Source organism: Humulus lupulus, chromosome 3 (genome assembly GCF_963169125.1).
Source record: "Humulus lupulus chromosome 3, drHumLupu1.1, whole genome shotgun sequence".
Classification (NCBI taxonomy): domain Eukaryota; kingdom Viridiplantae; phylum Streptophyta; class Magnoliopsida; order Rosales; family Cannabaceae; genus Humulus; species Humulus lupulus.
In genome coordinates this window covers 108832226-108844228 of record NC_084795.1, presented here as the reverse complement: position 1 = coordinate 108844228, position 12003 = coordinate 108832226, and the positions used below count along the sequence as shown (strand labels likewise).

Genomic DNA, 12003 nt, shown 5'->3' with positions numbered 1-12003 from the left:
GACATACCAAAGACGGCCTTCCGAATGAGGTATGTGGATTATGAGTTTCTGGTCATGTCGTTTGGTTTGACCAATGCCCCAGCAGCCTTTTTGGATCTAATGAACATGGTGTTTAAGGACTTTCTGGATCAATTCGTTATTGTCTTCATCGATGACATCTTAGTGTACTCCATATTATATTATTTCATATAATATAATATTAGATTAAATAATGTGACAAAATTTGATTTGTCACACCTTGTAACATATCAATTGAGAGTCACAAAATTGGACACATATGTGTGCCCAAATGTGACATATTTTGGAGTTACAAAATCAGTTACAAATTTGTTACTCTAAATGTTACCCAATAATGTGTATATTATATGTTACACATTTGAGATTGGATTTCATAAAGCCATAATGAAATATAGTTGTTGGAGATATGATTTTAACCCCACTAATGTGTTTCGGGAGTTACAAAATCATTTGGGAGGGTTTGGAACCGTTTGGAAAAACTACACATTTTCAAGTGCTGAAACTGGGCTGTGGTCGCGGCCACTGAATGATGGTGGCTACGGCCTGGGGGACAGAGAGCAGTGGCCGCAACCACTGATGTCCCTGGCCGCGGCCGCAGGTGCATTTCAGGCCAATTTTTCAGTTTTTTCCAAATGTTTTGAACAGTTCTAAAAACCCAAATAACTCCCAAATCTCAATTTTAATTCTATATTAATCCAATTAAACATTGGTAACATCCATGGGGGTTGGTGGAATTTGAAATCCAAAGGGTATCTCAAACTCTATAAATAGAAGCCTAATGTTCACTTGTAAGATACATAATTTTCCATCCACAAAGCACTTGGCTAGAAAATACACCAAAAGGCTTGATAATTCCATAGAGTTATTTCCTAGAGAGATCCCTTAGTGCTTAGAGAATAGGGGGAAATAAGCTTTTGGACAAAGGTCTTGAACCTTGTTCAAGTTGGTGATCCCCACTACTCTACACTTTGGTTGTGTGAGAGTTTGTTGTGATTTTCATTATTTTGTTCCTCTTGTTATTCTTATTTACTTGTATTATTATAGTATTGAGTTTGTAATCTTCTTCTTCTACATCTTTCTATTTACTTGTATTTTGAGCAATTGAGTTGTAATATTTATTTAATCAATTATCTTGTCTATTGTATGTTTGCGTAGAGTTGTATTTTGGTTTTTCCATATTTCCATTGAGCAATAACATATATTCTCTAGCAATCAAAAGCTTATGTTTCCTTTTCAATGGAAGGAGAAACCATAGAGATGTTGTGAGGATCCAAAGATGGTAAGATAAGGTAATGTTCTTCTTTGGTTTTCTTAGAAGATCTAATGGTTTTCTTATAGTGATAGAAATGAGAAGAAGAAAATGTTATAATGAGATTCATTGTTTTCTAATCTCCTTTGTTTTTTAGTGGTTATTTTAGAAGATAATTTAATATCTTGAGTTTTATGATATGTGATTAATATGTAAATAATCTAGTAGATTATTGGGTAATAGGCTAGCATGTCATAGAATTGTCCTATTTTGTGTTAATGGGAAATTATTAGAATGACAACTATGTGAGTTTTATATGACATGCCTATATATTGATTTTGTGAATCAATAGAAATGTGAAATCATATGTGTATGATATTATTAATTCATGTTTCATATTAATAAAGAGCCATATTATGTTGACAACTATGTGAAATTATATTGAAATATAATCATGCAAACATTTGTGAGATGTTAATATGTTTATCCTATATTATTGCAATGTGATGAGTTACCATTTATTTGGTAAATAAAAGGAACTATTTGAGAAATGAAATTTCCTATTTAAGTGTTTACCATCTCACTTTATGAGATAAGAAAAGATGAACCTAAGGGGGTTACATCTTTTGATAAGTGTCTTGCCATTGCAAGAAAAATGGATCAAAGTGGATTCAAAATTGTGGGATGACATGTTGACTCATTAGACTTATAGTCTATAGTGTGGTCAAATGAAATATATTTGAGAATTATTTAGTGACAATAATTCTTAAATATTGAATATCTCAATGAGGAGACATTACAAAATTGGAGAAGCAATTTTGAATCTTTACGCCAATGGTGAATAAAAGAGAACTTTATTCATTTTGGTTAAAGATGGTGATATGTTTAAATTAATCTCAATGAGGAGATAATTTTAAACAAAACATAAGAAATAAAAGTGTTTAAATAAATCAATGAGCGTTTATTTTCTTTGATTTAAAGTGTTAAATTTTTTTTTGACATTTTCATTTTCATTTTGATGAGAAAATCAATGGATGTCAAATTGATGTTTTCAAAAGAATCTCAAAGAGAATCTTAAGAAATACACAAAAGTTGTTTAAGTGATTTTGAGATTATTTAGACAACTAAAAAAAAATAAAAATTTGTGATTATTTGTTTGAGAAATTCTCACATTACATTTGTGTTCACATTTTATTTTGTGAAATATATAAAAGAAAGCAACCAAGTGAAATTTACTTTCAAATAAGTGTTTCTTGCTTTAGCAAGTAAATAAATCAAGATAAACATTGAGGTTTTATCTTGAGAGTTTATCATGTGGCATAGAGGACTTATGATGAACTTTGAGAATCATAGGTCTAGATTTATCTTGGAGGATAAAGGACTTAATAGAAATGAAGAGATTTCTATTTTAAAGTGATTATCACTATGTGATAAATGTGGGGGTGATTCTCCAAAAGTTAATCAATTTATTTTGTTGATAATAATTGATTAATTTGGCCATCCTATCAAATAGGTGATTTGGAATTCCACATTCTAATTCACATTGGCTATATGTGTATAGAATGAACAAATCTAGACATGTTTGGTGTCTAAAGTTATTGTTTTGTAATATTTTGATTCAAGAAGGAATCAATTTAAAACATAAAGGAGAATTCTAGAAACAAATAGGTTTATAGAATTAATATTCAAATGTTTATCGTGGATATTAAACTATAAAATAGTGGGGGTGTTGACTATGGTCAAAATCACTATTTTAAAGAGGTAACTATTTTAATCAAACTATGGCTAGCAACAAAGTTTGAATAAAATAATGAGAGTGTCTAAGTATGCATACATGAGAAAAGAAATGATTCAAATGGAATTATTTCTACATCTCAAGGGGTGGGACTTAGACTCCCTAAAGAGATTCACGGTTGATGGTAACCTATCTTAATACTAGTCACCAAACTAGTATTAGGTTCAATAAGTAATAACAAGTCAATCAAGTGAATAGTAGTAGTACTCAAATTTTGTCCCATCTGAGATATGAGAACTAGTGTGTTACCAAAATGAGGGTTAAAACCGAAAGGTTCTTTAATAGAACGCAGTCTTGAAAAGACAAGTATTTTAGGGTAACAAAATACTGTAAGAATTATACCTATATAGACCTAGGGGTGGTGCCGCCCCTCATGAGAATTGGGAGTCATTCTCAAGAAAAGTCTATGAATGGAATGTGCACATGGCCATTAACGGTGCAAAAGCGAGACATTGAGGTCTTAAGTGAACACAGCAAAAGTGTGTGTATTATCACCGGTTTGTTATCAAGGGATAGTGGTTCAATGCTTCGGCAACCAAAATTTCAACAAATTTTGTGATAATTACACTAAGGTAAAATTCAAGTCGAAAGACATTTTACTTTATGCACCAATGCAAATGTTTCTATAGAGAGTGATTATTTAATCAAGTGGGGGAATATTATATTTTAATATAATGTTTGATTGATTAAATAAGTGTTACAAAAAATGATTATTTAATCTAGTGAGGGAATGTTATATTATTTCATATAATATAATATTAGATTAAATAATGTGACAAAATGTGATTTGTCACACCTTGTAACATATCAATTGAGAGTCACAAAATTGGACACATGTGTGTGCCCAAATGTGACATATTTTGGAGTTACAAAATCAGTTACAAATTTGTAACTCCTAAATATTACCCAATAATGTGTATATTATATGTTACACATTTGAGATTGGATTTCATAAAGCCATAATAAAATATGGCTGTTGGAAATATTGTTTTAACCCCAATAATGTGTTTTGGGAGTTACAAAATCATTTGGGAGGGTTTGGAACCGTTTGGAAAAAAAACACATTTTCAAGTGCTGAAACTGGGCTGTGGTCGCGGCCACTGAATGATGGTGGCCGTGGCCTGGGGGACAGAGAGCAGTGGACGCGGCCACTGATGTCCCTGGCCGCGGCCACAGGTGCATTTCAGACCAATTTTTCAGCTTTTTCCAAATGTGTTGAACGGTTCTAAAAACCCAAATAACTCCCAAATCTCAATTTTAATTCCATATTAATCCAATTAAACATTGGTAACAGCCATGGGGGTTGGTGGAATTTGAAATTCAAAGGGTATCTCAAAATCTATAAATAGGAGCCTAATGCTCACTTGTAAGATACACCATTTTCCATCCACAAAGTACTTGGCTGGAAAATACACCAAAAGGCTTGATAATTCCAGAGAGCTATTTCCTAGAGAGATCCCTTAGTGCTTAGAGAATAGGGGGAAATAAACTTTTGGACAAAGGTCTTAAACCTTGTTCAAGTTGGTGATGCCCACTACTCTACACTTTGGTTGTGTGAGAGTTTGTTTGTGATTTTCATTCTTTTGTTCCTCTTGTTCTTCTTATTTACTTGTATTATTATAGTATTGAGTTTGTAGTCTTCTTCTTCTACATCTTTCTATTTACTTTTATTTTGAGCAATTGAGTTGTAATATTTATTTAATCAATTATCTTGTCCATTGTATGTTTGCATAGAGTTGTATTTTGGTTTTTCCATATTTCCATTGAGCAATAACATATATTCTCTAACACTCCCGTTCAGAGGCAGAGCACGAGATTCATCTTCGACAGGTTTTGCAGAGGTTGAGGGAGCATCAGTTGTACGCCAAGTTTAAGAAATGTGAATTTTGGTTACCAGAAGTGACATTCCATGGACATATTGTTGGTGCAGATGGGATTATGGTGGATCCATCTAAGGTGGAGGCAGTTAGGGATTGGCCGAGGCCAAGGAACGCCTCGGAGGTGTGGAGTTTTCTTGGTCTAGCGGGTTGCTACAGACGGTTTGTGGAAGGCTTCTCGAAGATAGCGCCACCGATGACAGAATTGACACGGAAGAATTTGAAGTTCATCTGGTCAGACAAGTGTGAGAACAATTTCCAAGAATTGAAGCGATGACTTATTACTGCACCTGTGTTGAGTCTTCCTTCGGGGGAAGGGAAGATTGTTGTCTACTGCGATGCGTCGAGGTTGGGTTTAGGCTGTGTGTTGATACAGAATGAGAAGGTTATAGCTTATGCATCACGACAGCTGAAGGAGTATGAACAGCGGTATCCTACCCATGATTTGGAGTTAACAGCGGTGGGATTCGCACTGAAGGTTTGGCAGCACTATCTATATGGGGAGAAGTGCGAGATATACACTGATCATAAGAGCTTGAAGTAATTTTTCACCCAGAAGGACCTGAACATGAGGCAGAGACGTTGGCTAGAGTTGGTGAAAGACTATGATTGTGATACTCTTTACCATCCGGGGAAAGCCAATGTAGTGGTGGATGCATTGAGCCGGAGGGGCCCAGGTCAGTTATATGGTTCCACCCAGATCTCGAGAGAGTTAGCTGATGAGATAGTCAGAGCAGGGATAGAATTGGTGGTGGGCCGGTTGGCCAATATTACTCTGCAGTCAACCCTGCTAGAGCGGATTAAAGAAGGACAGTAGGTAGACGCTCAGTTATAGGAGGTTAGAGAGAATGTCTTAGTGAGAGTAGCTAAGGACTATTGTATTTCTGAGATTGGTTTGCTTCGGTATCAGGGGCGAATTTGTGTTCCAGCTAATGAGGGGATCAGGCAAGAGATATTGGATGAGTCACATACGACGCCGTACTCACTCCATCCGGGTACCACGAAGATGTACCGGGATCTACGGACATTATATTGGTGGCCCGGGATGAAGAAGGATGTTGTGGAGTACGTAGCTAGATGTTTAACCTATCAGCAGGTGAAAGCTGAGCATCAGCGACCGGCAGGGTTGCTTCAGCCTTTGGGTATTCCCGAGTGGAAATGGGAGGATATTACGATGGATTTTGTGGGAGGTTTACCCAGAACAGTAGGGCTTCATGACTTGGTGTGGGTGATAGTGGAAAGATACACCAAGTCAGCCCATTTTCTTCCAGTGAGGTCGACATATACTGTGGATCAGTATGCAGAGTTGTATGTGAGGGAGATCGTACGTCTTCATGGGGTTCCTAAGTCTATAGTGTCAGACCGGAATCCTATCTTTACATCCAAGTTTTGGGGTAGTTTGCAGAAGGCTATGGGAACTCAGTTGAAGTTTAGCACAACCTTTCATCCTTAGACTGATGGACAGTCTGAGAGGACGATTCAGGTATTGGAGGATATGCTCAGAGCGTGTGTGATCGACTTTGAGGGATCATGGAGTAAGTATCTCCTGTTGATTGTATTTTCATATAACAATAGTTACCAATCGACGATTGGAGTGGCTCCCTATGAGATGATGTATGGGAAGAAATGTAGGTCACCCATTCATTGGGATGAGACAGGTAAGAGAAAATATTTTGGGCCGGATATGATTCAAAAGATGAATGAAGCTATAGAGAAGATCTGAGCTAGGATGCTCGCCTCACAGAGCAGACAGAAGAGCTACGCTGATCCCAAGCGGGGACGTGGAGTTCCAGGTTGGGGATCACGTGTTTCTCCGAGTATCACCACTACGAGGGGTGAGGAGATTTGGAAAGAAGGGAATGCTAAGTCCTAGGTTCATCGGACCTTTTGAGATCCTAGAAAGGATCGGTCAGGTGGCTTACAGGTTAGCCTTGCCACCATTGTTGTCAGGAGTCCATGACGTATTCCATGTTTCTATGCTCCGGAAGTACGTCTTAGATGTGACACATGTGTTGAGGTATGAAGATCTGGAATTGCAGATAGATTTAGCTTATGAGGAACAACCGGTTCAGATTTTAGATCAGAAGGATAAAGTACTACGGAATAAGACGATTCGTCTTGTTAAGGTGTTGTGGAGGAATAGTAGGGTCGAGGAGGCGACCTGGGAGCTTGAGACAGCGATGCGGGATCAGTATCCCAAATTATTCAGGTAAATTTCGAGGATGAAATTCTCATTAGGACGAGATAGTTGTAATGACCCAAATTTACTAATAGGGCTTAAGGGCCTTGATTAGTGTGTCGGGAGGGCATAATTGGATTGTATGTGATTTAATGATTAAAAGCATGTTATATGATTATTTGGATATCTGTGATGCATGCTTATGTGTATTAGTATGCATGTAGGCCCTGATTAGGTTAGAATGGCATATTCATAATTTTGGCCCGTTGAGGGTATAACTATAAATATCTGTGATAAATTGTTGAGACCACATTATTATGTGGATATATTTGTAGCTTGTGACTCGAGGCGATCCTAGTGAGCGGTTTAGCAAAAAAAGTCATGGCGGGGATTTATACCTGGCCTGGGGCGAGCCTGGGGTATTTTTGGGAATTTAGGAAATATATTGGAGTCTATTTTGACATTGAGGAATATAATTGGTGATTAGCTAGGTGTCGGGAAGTAAGTGGTAAATATTAGAGACAATCGAGGAATTAGCGGGAATAGGGAGTAATGACCAAAATGCCCTTAAGATGTTTAAAAGCTTAGTTTTAAGTGGGAGGGCAATATGGTCTTTTGGTGTTTAGAATCAGAGAAAAGGGTCATGCTGCTTTATGCCTTAGTGGATTATGTAGAAAGTTTTAGAAGACTAAAGAAAAGAAAAGAAAAAGGAAAAGAAAAGAAGGAGAAAGGAAAGAAGGGAAAAGCAGGGCACTACTCTCTTGTACGGTTTGGGCTTTTCTTCACAAATTTTTCTGGAAATTTGGAGCTAAACTTCAGAGAAGGCTTAGGCTAAGGCTCATCACTAGGGTTCTTGATTTGGCTTGAGGAATTGGCAGAGGTTATACATCCATTTGAGGTAAGGTTTTGAGGTTGTTATTCAATTCTTGGTTTTGGTATTGAATTGGTTTCTAAGATGAGTTTCTGTGGGAATTCCAAGGGATTAAGCCTAAGGATTTGAGGAGGTGAAGGCTAAGGAACTGTGGAAGATAACCTAGGTTGAATTCATCTACCAAAGGTAAGAAATTCTAGCTTTAAGTTCTATGATTTCTGCTGTTCTGTTGAGTTTTTGAGCTTCAAACTCAGCCATGGTGATTTCTGTATTTTGGGGTGCATGTGATTGAATTTTATATGGTTAGGTCATTTGGGGTGAGTTGGAGATGTTGGTAGGCTTGTTTTGATGTTTGGTTGAAGTTTGGAAGAGTTTTGTAAAGGTTTGGCTCGGGGAAAATCGAAGGAAGGAAAAATAGGGTTAGCTGTGCTGTGATTAGCGCTGTAGCGCTAGCCTTTGGGCACTACAACGCTAGGCCTTATGGTCTGGGGCGTTTTTGTTTCTGGTTGTAGTGCTGTAGCACCCACTTTAGGGCGCTGTAGCGCTACCCTGTTCCCAGAAGGGGATTTTTGGGTTATTTCTTAGGGTTTTTGCCTGGGGGCTTGGGGTTTGATTCCACCACCCCGTTTGGTGGAATTAGAGCTTTCCAAGGGCTCGGGGTTGGTCCCGAGGCTAGGTTTTGGATTTGATGTTTGGTATGGTTCTAACTAGTGACCGTGACTAGGTGTACGCTAGGGCTCGGACAGGATTGTGCTTGAGGGTTGAATTGAACAAGCTATTGGAATCTAAAGACAAGAAAACTGCATCCGGTTATGTGATTGTGTTGGGACTAAGAGCTCCCTATATCTGTATGATGTCATAGATGGTATCATGCCATGGGACATATGATAACGACCTAAGAGTGTCGTAAACAATATTTGCGCACAGGGCGCGACTTGGCCACTAGTAGCTGAGGACAACTTAATATTCATTGAGCTCGGCTTAAGCGGGCCAGAGTCAGTGGGATAAATAGAGGGTGCGGCCTAAAGGCGTTGACCCTGGTTATCATGTGTGAATTGACTATTAGTATGAAATGATGTACTTGGTATGCTGAATACTTGATTAACGTGAATATTTGGAATGTTGAGTATAGGATTATACTGCATGAGTTATCTGGTTGTTTGCTTGATGATTATGCTTTGTTATTGTGTTTTCTTACTGGGCCTTGGCTCACGGGTGCTACGTGGTGTAGGTAAAGGCAAGGGCAAAGTTGACCAGTCCTGAGATGGAGAGCTTTGGGGCTGAATGTACATAGCCAGCTGATCGGCTGCCACGGGCGAGGAGTGGTACAGGACGAGAAAAGCCTAATTTTCTGTTTTTCCTTAGAGTGGCTAGTAATTGTACTTTTATCCTGAAATTTTGAAAAGTGTACTTTAATGCTACTACTTTTGGGATCCCATGTAAAAATGTTTGATTATAAGAAATGAAAGTTTTGAGACCAAAATATTTTAACCCTAGTTCAACTGTAGATTCTGTAACACGTTTCTAACCAAATGACTTGATTAGCAAGTCTTGCACATTTGTAAATGATAAACGAGTTTTAGGCTCGTTTATGGTCCTAGTTTTTAGGCTATTTTTCATTAGTTAGGATTATTTTATTTCGGAATTATGCTCGTTTGCTCTTGTTTCAGGGTGATTAATGTTAAAGTGATACAAATAATGAAAAGGAGCGAAAGTGGAATAAAATCGGGATGGATTTGTGAATTTTTGTTGGTTCTGTAAGTAGCGCTACAGCGCCACTAAGGGAGTGCCGTAGCGCTACAGCGCCACTAAGGGAGCGCCGTAGCGCTAGGAAGAAATTTTGAAGAAGTTCGGTTCTGACTTCAGCGCTACAGCGCTTGGACGCAGTTTTCAGGAAGTTGGTTTCTGACTTTAGCGCTACAGCGCTACCATGAGAGCGCTACAGCGCTGGTGCCCAGATTTCCCCCATTTCGTCTCTGACTTTAGCGCAACAGCGCTACAAGGGTAGCGCTACAGCGCTGGGTTCACGATTTTTTGACATATCTGGTTATTTTTTATGGGCAATTGAGTCTTTTCCAGAGGGAATTTTCAGTAGGGCTTCTTGGGAAACATATATGCGACTAAAGGAGGTCTGAAGAGGATAACGATGGCTGGAGTAAGAATACCATCTTGGAGGATTCATCCTTGTGTTTTTCATCTTTTTCTTTAAATTTTCATGTTTGTAATTGAACTATCTTATGGCTAGAATGAATATCATGGGCTAAATTCTCTTTTAGGGCTTTTATGTGAATCTTTTGGAAACCCTTGTTATGGTTTAATGCAAAATTGATATTCTTCTTCATCTCTTTCAATTCCTTGCAATCTGTGTTATTTGTGCGATTATCGATTGATTACCTCTAATTGCTATTTTATGAATCAAATTGAAATCTGAAAAGTGAAATTTGATATGCTTTGATTGTTTGGATGCAAATTTAATTTAGAATGAAAGTATCTAGATTATTTGCCTATTTTTCTGAGTTGCGTGGTTAATGCCTTCTACATGATTCAACTCACCATAGAAATATAGGAAGTTGTCATTTAGATTGAATTTCATAAATCTTGACCGGATTATGAATTGTTTTTAACTTATTCTTGAATAGGGAGAAGGGGATATAAATTATTGCATTAGGAAATAAAAGGGTGGAAAATAGAGGATCATAATTGTCCTAATTTCATTTTCTCTATTATTTTCTATTTAAATTTTCATTGTGCTTCTTTAGTATTTTTCTTTGTTTGAAATCTCTGAAATCGTTCAATCAAATAGAATTTAAAAGATTGATTGGTTGGTAATTGATTAATCAGTCCTTGAGGACGATACTTGGTTTTTACCATTTTATTATAAATTGCGACTGTGTGCACTTGCATAGCAAAATTATCGCAACAAGTTTTTGGCGCTGTTGCCGGGGACTGAAAATAATTATCAATATCAGTCTAATTAATTTTTATTCTAATTTGATTTTAATTTCTCTTGTTTCTAATCTGTTTAGTTGCTTAATTTGTCCATCTCAGGTGAATTTTGGTATATGCGTGGCAGAAAAGGAAAAGACACACTTGTTCCTCTGAATCCTGAGATTGAAAAGTCTTGCAATCAAATCAGAAAGAACAAGAGAGAGGCCCAGAAATCTGTGAAGATGGCACAGAATGAAGGGAATGGCAGGAATGTTTCAACTCCTGGAGTTGTACAAGGGGTTCAGGTTCAGAACAATGCTGAGAGGAGCCTGAGAGATTATGTGCTACCCACTCTGACGGGAGTACAAAATAGTATACGCCCACCAGCTGTAGAGGCCAACAACTTTGAAATAATGCCCGCTATTCTACAAATGGTGCAGTCCTCTGTGCAATTCAATGGGTTGCCCTCTGAAGATCCTCACACCCATTTGTCCAACTTTCTGGAGTTGTGTGGAACCTTCAAATATAATGGGGTGAGTGATGCGCAATCAAGCTTAGGCTTTTCCCATTTTCTCTAAGGGACAGAGCTAAAAGTTGGCTGAACTCTCTGCAGCCAAACTCTATTGTCACCTGGCAAGATCTAGCTCAGAAATTTTTGAACAAATTCTTCCCTCCGTCCAAAGCTGCTAAATTGAGGGGAGAGATAAATAACTTTTTCCAGAATGACGGAGAGTCATTGTATGAAGCTTGGGAACGGTTTAAGGAACTCCTGAGAAGATGTCCTCATCATGGCATTGAACAGTGGATGCTAGTACAGAATTTCTACAATGGTTTATGTCCTACAACCAGAACCATTATTGATGCTGCAGTGGGTGGTACGTTTATGAGTAAGAGTGCAACTGGTGCTTATGAGCTGCTAGAGGACATGGCCACAAACAATCATCAATGGTTTGAGGAAAGATCATCATGAGTTAGAAAGGTAGCTGGGGTGCATGAGCTGGATGCAATCACTGCTCTAACAGCGCAAGTAGCCTCTCTGACAAAGTAGTTACAACAGAGCAGTGTATCTGCTAATGCGGTTCAGAT

At 37.9% G+C, this 12003-nt stretch overlaps 1 non-coding gene across 1 annotated transcript; it reads right to left on the bottom strand.

Annotated features, from left to right (window-relative positions):
- Positions 1 to 11605: 11605 nt before the first annotated feature.
- Positions 11606 to 11712, bottom strand: LOC133827872 (small nucleolar RNA R71). Its single transcript, XR_009890520.1, has one exon. It is a non-coding gene; the product is annotated as a small nucleolar RNA R71 (small nucleolar RNA).
- Between the last annotated feature and the right edge of the window lie 291 nt (positions 11713 to 12003).